The sequence below is a fragment of the Pelodiscus sinensis genome, chromosome 2 (assembly GCF_049634645.1).
Source record: "Pelodiscus sinensis isolate JC-2024 chromosome 2, ASM4963464v1, whole genome shotgun sequence".
Taxonomy (NCBI): Eukaryota; Metazoa; Chordata; order Testudines; family Trionychidae; genus Pelodiscus; species Pelodiscus sinensis.
The window spans coordinates 232,621,669-232,630,900 of record NC_134712.1 but is presented as its reverse complement, the minus strand read 5'-3'; the positions used below and the strand labels follow the sequence as shown (position 1 = coordinate 232,630,900).

At 42.4% G+C, this 9,232-nt stretch overlaps 1 long non-coding RNA gene across 2 annotated transcripts in view; it reads right to left on the bottom strand.

The window, feature by feature from the left end:
• Window positions 1–5,566: 5,566 nt before the first annotated feature.
• Window positions 5,567–9,232, bottom strand: part of LOC102450663 (uncharacterized) — a 190,074-nt gene continuing 186,408 nt past the window's right edge. Inside the window, exons 9-10 of one of the 2 annotated variants that reach the window (XR_012902106.1) lie at window positions 8,833–8,962; window positions 5,567–8,443 (exon numbers count right to left, since the gene is read on the bottom strand). This is a non-coding gene — a long non-coding RNA (uncharacterized LOC102450663). Of the gene's footprint in view, window positions 8,963–9,232 lie in introns of both variants that reach the window. The other variant, XR_012902105.1, reaches the window with a different exon arrangement.

Below are 9,232 nucleotides of genomic sequence, written 5' to 3'. Positions count from 1 at the left end.
GAATCATAGAATCATAGAATCATAGGACTGGAAGGGACCTCGAGAGGTCATCGAGTCCAGCCCCCTGCCCTCAAGGCAGGATCAAGCTCCGTCTACACCATCCCTGACAGATGTCTATCTAACCTGTTCTTAAATATCTCCAGAGAGGGAGATTCCACCACCTCCCTTGGCAATTTATTCCAATATTTGACCACCCTGACAGTTAGGAATTTTTTCCTAATGTCCAATCTAAACCTCCCCTGCTGCACTTTAAGCCCATTACTCCTTGTCCTGTCCTCAGAAACCAAGAGGAACAAATTTTCTCCTTCCTCCTTGTGACACCCTTTTAGATATTTGAAAGCCGCTATCATGTCCCCCCTTAATCTTCTTTTTTCCAAACTAAACAAGCCCAGTTCATGAAGCCTGGCTTCATAGGTCATGTTCTCTAAACCTTTAATCATTCTTGTCGCTCTTCTCTGTACCCTTTCCAATTTCTCCACATCTTTCTTGAAATGTGGCGCCCAGAACTGGACACAGTACTCCAGCTGAGGCCTAACTAGTGCAGAGTAGAGCGGCAGAATGACTTCACGAGTTTTGCTTACAACACACCTGTTAATACAACCTAGAATCATATTTGCTTTTTTTGCAACAGCATCACACTGTTGACTCATATTCAACTTGTGGTCCACTATGACCCCTAGATCCCTTTCTGCCATGCTCCTTCCTAGACAGTCGCTTCCCATCTTGTATGTATGGAACTGATTGTTCCTTCCTAAGTGGAGCACTTTGCATTTCTCTTTATTAAACCTCATCCTGTTTACCTCTGACCATTTCTCTAACTTGCTAAGGTCATTCTGAATTATGTCCCTATCCTCCAAAGAAGTCGCAACCCCACCCAGTTTGGTATCATCTGCAAACTTAATAAGCGTACTCTCTATCCCAATATCTACATCATTGATGAAGATATTGAACAGTATGGGTCCCAAAACAGACCCTTGAGGAACTCCACTTGTTATCCCTTTCCAGCAGGATTTAGAACCGTTAACAACCACTCTCTGACTACGGTTATCCAGCCAATTATGCACCCACCTTATCGTGGCCCTATCTAAGTTATATTTGCCTAGTTTATCAATAAGAATATCATGCGAGACCGTATCAAATGCCTTACTAAAGTCTAGGTATATGACATCCACCGCTTCTCCCTTATCCACAAGGCTCGTTATCTTATCAAAGAAAGCTATCAGATTAGTTTGGCATGACTTGTTCTTCACAAACCCATGCTGGCTATTCCCTATCACTTTATTACCTTCCAAGTGTTTGCATATGATTTCCTTAATTACCTGCTCCATTATCTTCCCTGGGACAGACGTTAAACTGACCGGTCTATAGTTTCCTGGGTTGTTCTTATTCCCCTTTTTATAGATGGGCACAATATTTGCCCTTTTCCAGTCTTCTGGAATCTCCCCTGTCTGCCATGATTTTTCAAAGATCATAGCTAAAGGCTCAGATACCTCCTCTATCAGCTCCTTGAGTATCCTGGGATGCATTTCATCAGGACCTGGTGACTTGCTGACATCTAACTTTCCTAAGTGATTTTTAACTTGTTCTTTGTGTATCCTATCTTCTAAACTTACCCTCTCTCTGCTTGTATTCACTATGTTAGGCACACCTCCAGACTTCTCGGTGAAGACCGAAACAAAGAAGTCATTGAGCATCTCCGCCATTTCCAAGTTTCCTGTTACTGCTTCTCCCTCCTCACTAAGCAGTGGGCCTACCCTGTCCTTGGTCTTCCTCTTGCTTTTAATGTATTTATAAAAGGTCTTCTTGTTTCCCTTTATGCCTGTAGCTAATTTGATCTCATTTTGTGCCTTTGCCTTTCTAATCTTGCCCCTGCATTCCCGTGTTGCTTGCCTATATTCATCCTTTGTTATTTGTCCTAATTTCCATTTTTTATGAGACTCCTTTTTTATTTTGAGATCATGCAAGATCTCCTTGTTAAGCCAAGCTGGTCTTTTGCCATATTTTCTATCTTTCCTACACAGCGGAATTGTTTGCTTTTGGGCCCTTAACAACGTCCCTTTGAAATACTTCCAACTCTCCTCAGTTGTTTTTCCCTTCAGTCTTGCTTCCCATGGGACCTTACCTACAAGTTCTCTGAGCTTATCAAAATCTGCCTTCCTGAAATCCATTACCTCAATTGTGCTGGTCTCCCTTCTACCTTTCCTTAAGATCATGAACTCTATTATTTCGTGATCACTGTCCCCTATACTGTCTTCCACTTTCAAGTTCTCAACTAGTTCCTCCCTATTTGTTAAAACCAAATCCAGAACAGCTTCTCCTCTGGTAGCTTTTTCAACCTTCTGAAACAGAAAGTTGTCTCCAATGCAGTCCAGAAACTTATTGGATAGCCTGTGCCTCGCTGTGTTAGTTTCCCAACATATGTCTGGATAGTTGAAGTCCCCCATCACCACCAAATCTTGGGCTTTGGATAGTTTTGTTAATTGTTTAAAAAAGGCCTCATCCACCTCTTCCACCTGGCTAGGTGGCCTGTAGTAGACTCCTAGCATGATATCACCCTCGTTTTTTACCCCTTTTAGCTTAACCCAGAGACTCTCTACACAGCTATCTCCTACATTCATCTCCACTTCAGTCCAAGTGTGTACATTTTTAATATACAAGGCAACCCCTCCTCCCTTTTTTCCCTGTCTGTCCTTCCTGAGCAAGCCGTACCCTTCCATACCAACATTCCAATCATGCGTCCCATCCCACCAGGTTTCTGTAATACCAATGATATCATAGTTGTATTTATTGGTTAGCAATTCCAGTTCTTCCTGCTTAGTAGGCATTTACAGACTACAACCACCAGCTAACCTTCTCTTTGTTAAGTTAAATAGATTGAGCTCCTTGGGTTTATCACCGTAAGACATATTTTCTAATCCTTTAATCATTCTTGTGACTCTTCTCTGAACCCTCTCCAATTTGCACTTTAACTCCTGGATCCTTCCTCTATGGTGTGTCTATTGGGGCTGCACGAATGCCTCCTGCGGGCACTGACTATTGAGTGCCCAAAGATATAAAAGGGTTTGTCTACACTGCACTGGTATTTTGGGATACCAGAGGTATCCCAAAATAGCTACCTTGCATTTTTTTGAATGCGTCCGCTATTGCAAAATATAATGGACACACTATTTTGGCATCCCAGTAAACCTCGTTGCACAGGGATAAGGGATGTCTCAAAATGGTATTTTATTTCAAAATTTGGCACTGTGTAGACAACCAAATTTGAAATAGCTCGATTCTTTTTCAAAATAGGCTAAGGGTGCAGTGTAGATGCACCCTAAAGGACATGCCCTTCCTTAAGCCCTCATTTTCTCCTTTTTCACAACTCCTGACACAGGAACCTCCATGGTCATTGGGGTTTTGTGCTTCAGTGTAATATAATTCTTTTCAGCTCAGCGCATCTAATGCACTCAGAGCCCTTATAGCTCAGCTCAATCCAGTGCATTGCCTGGACTTTTAAAAGCCCTTAAAAACTGTACCTTCTGTTCTTCCATTGTCTTCCTGTCATATGTGCACATTAGATGCCTTGGGGAGACATTAAATAAACCAGTGCTCAGTTTGCTGGGTATTTACCTCAGAACAGAACGATCCCATAGGAGAAGTTATAAAAAGCTAAGCCAGGGGCTTCAAAAGATAATGTAGTACTCTCTTCTGCAAAGGTCTCAGAATGGTGGTCCTCAATACCCAGATCTCACATCTCTGCTACCTGTAGAGACAGGTGGACTTACCCCTCTTTTACATAACCTGAGTGTTTGGTGCTCTGAGGTGATATTCAGGCAGCCACACATTTCCAGAAAATTTTAGAAGGTCACGAGTGGAAATAAAAATAGGCCCCAAACAAAAATATTCTAATTGAATTTACTGCATTAGGATTTTATCAAATTTAATTGAACTTCTGATTACATTGAGCCTGTTTTAATCACCAGTTCAGCTCTATGATTCTATCCACACACAAAAAAAAAATCCTAAGGAATATCATTCTCCTTAAATCTCTCATCAAGAGCATTGACTCCTGTCTTAATAAACTTTTGTTAAGAACACAAGTTTTCAAGATCTCAAAGGCTCTCATCTCCGGTGTACCTTGAACTAATTAGTAATTTAGCAGGAGTAGAGGGAAAAAAGTTCACTTCAGGCGCTTTGGTAGACAGAGACAAAGAACAAAGTTTCTTCACATGTATTAACACATTAAATAATAGAATTAATGACCTGAAGCTAAGTCAGTACCCAGGATGATTTTATGCAGACAGTGTTTAATTTGAAAACATTTATACATTGAAAATATTTAATTAAGCTAACAAGGGTCCAAGGTAATGTGGCTTTTCTGAAAGGAAAACAATATTCACAGATGAATATTTGTAAAGCGTGCATTACAGTCAGCCACATGCTAAATCACCACTGGGAATAAAGGGGGGGTTGTACATTTGTTTCCTTTGGGAATTTTGAGGAAACCTTCCCCTACAAGTTTTCCTTTTTTAAATACACACACACTATTCCTTTTCCTTTTTCTTAGGAAGTGCAGAATATAAATTACACTGGCTGTGAGGGATGTCAAGTTTTCCTTAATGATAAACCTGCAAATAGCCTCAAGTAGATCCTGTGTGGGCCAGATCACTAGCTGGTGTAAATCAACATAATTCTAATGAGATTTAATAAACCAATGCTGATTTGTAGCAGTTGGAGATCGGGCCCTTTAATTCTCCCTGCCCCATATTATATCTTCAATTCTTCTCATAAAATTGTGGGGAAAAGGGAATCAACATTTCATTCTGGGCCATTTTACATCCCCTCTCCTTTGTTGGCATGAGTTAAGGTTTTGTCTACACTTGCACCCTAGTTTGAACTAGGGATGCAAATGCAGGCATTTGAAATAGTCAATGAAGCAGGGATTTAAATATCCCACGCTCCATTAGCATGATATCGCTGGCGCGCTAGTTTGAATCACAGCTGACTCGAACCAGGAAGTGCGCACCGGGACGCGTTAGTTCGAACCAAACTCCTTGGTTTGAACTAACATTACTCCTCAAAAAATGAGGGTTCGGAAAAGGCGGACGCTTGCCTGGTCCAGTGCAAAGATCAGGGACCTAATTCAGGTTTGGGGGGATGCCTCCAACATCCATGATCTCCGCACTAAATGGAGGAACGCAACCGTCTACAGGCAGATGGCTGCCAGCCTGGCCACCAAAGGCCACATGCAAACCCAGGAGCAGGTTCGCATGAAAATAAATGAGCTGCAGCAGGAGTATGCCAAGGCCACAGAGGGCAGCTCTCAACCAGGAGCAGACCCAGACCCCTACCCCTATTTTGATGCCATGGACCGCATCCTGGGAGGCAGGATGGTCCGTGCCCCCCAGTTGATCATCAATCCTGAGGCAGACAGTTGGGCCGGCGAAACCCCCAACCCTGAGCTCTGAGCTTCTCCTCCCCCTTCCTCCCCTTGCCGCCCCCTGCCAGCTCCCTCCTCCCAGGTTTCCCCCTCCCCTCTCCCACCTTCTTTCCCCAGTCTTGCCTCAGTTTCACTCCCCTACCCCATCCCAGTTTTGTTCAATAAATAGGCTTTGTTGTAATGAACACATGTCTTTTATTGTACAGCAGGAAGGGGGGTTTGGGAGGGGTAAGCGGAAGGACATGAGGGAGGAATGAGACACAAGCCCCCAGTGGGGCACACCAGGGAGACTGTTACTGCCTGCAGAATATGCTGCCAGGCTTGCAGCAACACATTCAGGAGAAGCACCAGAGTGCCCAGGGCTGACTCCAGCTCCATGCTGCAGAGTACTGTGGTGTCCTGAGTGAAGGCAATCCAAGCACGCAGAGAAAAAAATGCTTTGCTATCCCTCAGCGAGGTAGGCAAGCAACCAGAAATGGTCCCTTTAAGCACAGTTCTCAGGTAGCCTCAGGCAGCAGCCACACAAGGTAACTCCTGACTTGATGCCCTGCCAGAACTGGTTCCAGATGGCCTTAAATGCGATTCAACATTCACTCAGTGTGGACGCGCTATTTCGAAATTGCAAAATGCTATTTCAAAATGCATTTTGTGTCTAGACGCGTTATTTCAAAATAACTATTTCTAAATAAGATATTTCAAAATAACGCTGTAGTGTAGACATATCCTAAGAGAATAAAATAATTCAGTACCCATCCATAACACAGAATCATAAAACAGACATTGCCTTCTTAGAGAAGACTACTGGTCTATCTAGGCTGATTTTCCCACTTCTAGTGAAGTAGCAGATTAGTTCACTTAGGGTATGTCTACACTGCAGAGTTTTTCTGGAAAAACTACACTTATATGCACACTGCAATTGCGTTCTTTCAACAGAAAGTCGAAAGAATGCAGGGTTTTTTCTAACAGCGGTAAACCTCTTTCTACGAGGAAGAAGCCATTTTCTGAAAGAGCTCTTTTGGAAAAAGGCATGTGGGGACAGGGAAGAATATTTTTTTCCGAAAGAAGAGACCTCCAGGAAAAAGCACAGATGATCTAGTAGCCACTCCGTCCACAGTAAACACAACTTAAATGCAAGAGAGCGTCCAATCAATGTGGACACTATCTTTCAAAAAAGCAGATCACTTTTTCGATGTGCTTTTGCTGTGTGGACACGCTCTTTCGAAAAGTTCTTCTGGAAGATCTCTTCCAGAAAAGCTTCTTCTGAAAGAAGCTCTCAGTATAGACGTAGCCTTAGAGGAAACAGGGCTGTTGCAAGAAATATATAACATGTCAGTAAGTTTATCTGTTATTTTTATATATTACATATACAGATGATAGATTAAAACTCAGAAATCAGTATCAACCGGTCACCATCAACTGCAATATGTTGTCAACAACAATGGAAAAAATAATCAAAGGATCAAAACCTGTAGAATATTTTTCATGTGTGATTAGTTTCCAGATGCCACAAAAAGGCCTCTCAAAAGTATTAAATTGATCCAATCATCCTTTAGTTTTGAAAATTAATTTTACAAACAAGGCACTTTACATCATGAACTCTTTCCTGCAAAATCATCCAAAATCAAAGAGTTATTCTCTGAGCTGATAAAAAATGCCAAATGTGATTGTTTATAACCAGCCCAAGACAATTCACTCCTCCCTTTGTTAGCTGGAATAAAGTGTATTAATCTCAGTATCCCTTTACTTTATAACCTCCTTAATTGTAAGGATGCCAATCATTACCCTGTAACTGCCTTGTAAAGTTTTCCAGATCCATTTTTATATAGAATGAAGGCATCTAAAGGAAGGAATTAGTATCATTACAGTTCAGATTATCCTCCCTTATATTTGAGCCGGTCTTCTTTTAGTATGACATTTTAAGGAGGGGGTGAGGAGCCATTTCTTTTGTTGTTTTTTGTCAAGGGCCACTGACCCATGGAAAAAGCAGTTAGGGATCACACACAAATGAAAAATAAAAATAAAAAAGTCACTCAAATCAGGGCTGGATTAACTCTTCTGGGACTCCGGGGCAATTCGTTTTTGTAGAACCCTGTAGGTTCTGAAGTAGGGCCAAAAATTAGGGGTTCATAGTTAGAAGGGGATGTGGTTGTTGGGGTGGGAGGTGTAGAGTTGGATGGGAGTTAAGATGCTAGAGCAGGCTCAAAGCTGGGGCTTAAGATTGGGGTGCAGGATCTAGGAGGAAGTTAGGGATTTAGGTGCAGGAAGGGACTCAGGGCCAGAACGGGAAGTTGTGGGTGCAGGGTCTGGGAGGGAGTTAGGGACTCAGGGTTCCGGAGGAAGCTCAGGGCTGGGGCAGGGACTAGAGTGTGAGACACATACATGGGGCAACTCACCTTTGGCGGGGAAGGGCCAGGTGGCTCACTGTGGCACATGTTGTCCCTTGCTTGCCTATAGGAACCATCCCCTGCAGCTCCCATTGGCTAGGATTCTTGGCTGGATGGGCTATAGGATGTGGGTCAGAGGGAAGGATGGTTCAGGAGGAGCTGGGGATGCAGGGTTTGGGTGGAAGGGAATGCAGGAAGGGGGGTGTCAGTGGAAGTGTGTGTGTGGGAGGTTGCATTTTGGTACTAGATAAGTGTGGACGGTTTCTATAAAAAGCTATTATCAAGCAAATAGGTCACCGGTAGCAGATCTCATAGTCAAGGGAAGGCAATGCCTTCCCAAACTGCCTTTCCTGATACTTACTAATAATCTGAAACTAATAAAGTTATCAAAAATTTAGAATTATTTTCACATTGCTTCACCCTCTTTCAGCACATTAATTCTTTTTGAAAAATTGCACCAATATACATAAACGAAGTACTTATCGTGGACTCAGACCATTCTCCCATCATGGGCAAATAGCATTGAGATTCTGCATAGACTCTTTTGACTTGGGTTTGAATCCAAATGACAGAGAATTGTTAGAGCTTCAGCAAGGCAGGAGGCAGTTAAAATCCTACTTCATCCCAGTAGAGCTATCTGTTGCAAAGACAATGTAATCAATAATTTAAATACTGAAATATTACAAAGCTAATACTTTCCCACTGACTCTTTAATATGGATTGTTGGACACAAAGGCAGCCGTTAGAAATTCTAGAAACCACCAAGTGATAAAGAGCAGGTCATAATATTTGGTTGCTAAATAGTTAGGGTTGCAATTTTGGTGCGATGTATTCCTAGAGGTTTTATCACATGACACAATCTTTAATTAAAAAATTAATCTTTAATTCCTGGAGACTACTGGACAATCTTGGGGGGCTGATAACCCTAGATGTCTCTCTTCATAGACTCAGAGCCTTTAAGGCCAGAACAGGTCATCATGATCCTCTAGTCTGTTCTCCTGCACACTACAGAGCACAGAACCTTACCCACTCCTGTAATGGACGTGTAGCCTCTGACAGAGTTCCTGAAGTCCTCAGATCATATCTTAAAGACTTCAAGTTACAGAGAATTCACCATTTACTCTAGTTCAAACCAGCAAGTGACTCAGGCCTCATGCTACAGAGAGGAAGACAAAGAGAGAAAAAAACAGGATCTCAGCCAATCTTATCTGGTAGGAAATTCCTTCCCAATCCCAAACATGGTGAATAGTTTGACTCCATACATGTTTGACCCCAATATTTCACCTGGAAATATTTCTCTGTAATAACTCTGAGTTCCCTACATCTAGTGTCCCATCTCTGGTCTTTGGAGAGATTTGCAGAAAGCTGTCACAGATGGGCCATATGCCATTGTAGGCAATCTCATCATACCATCGCCTCCATAACA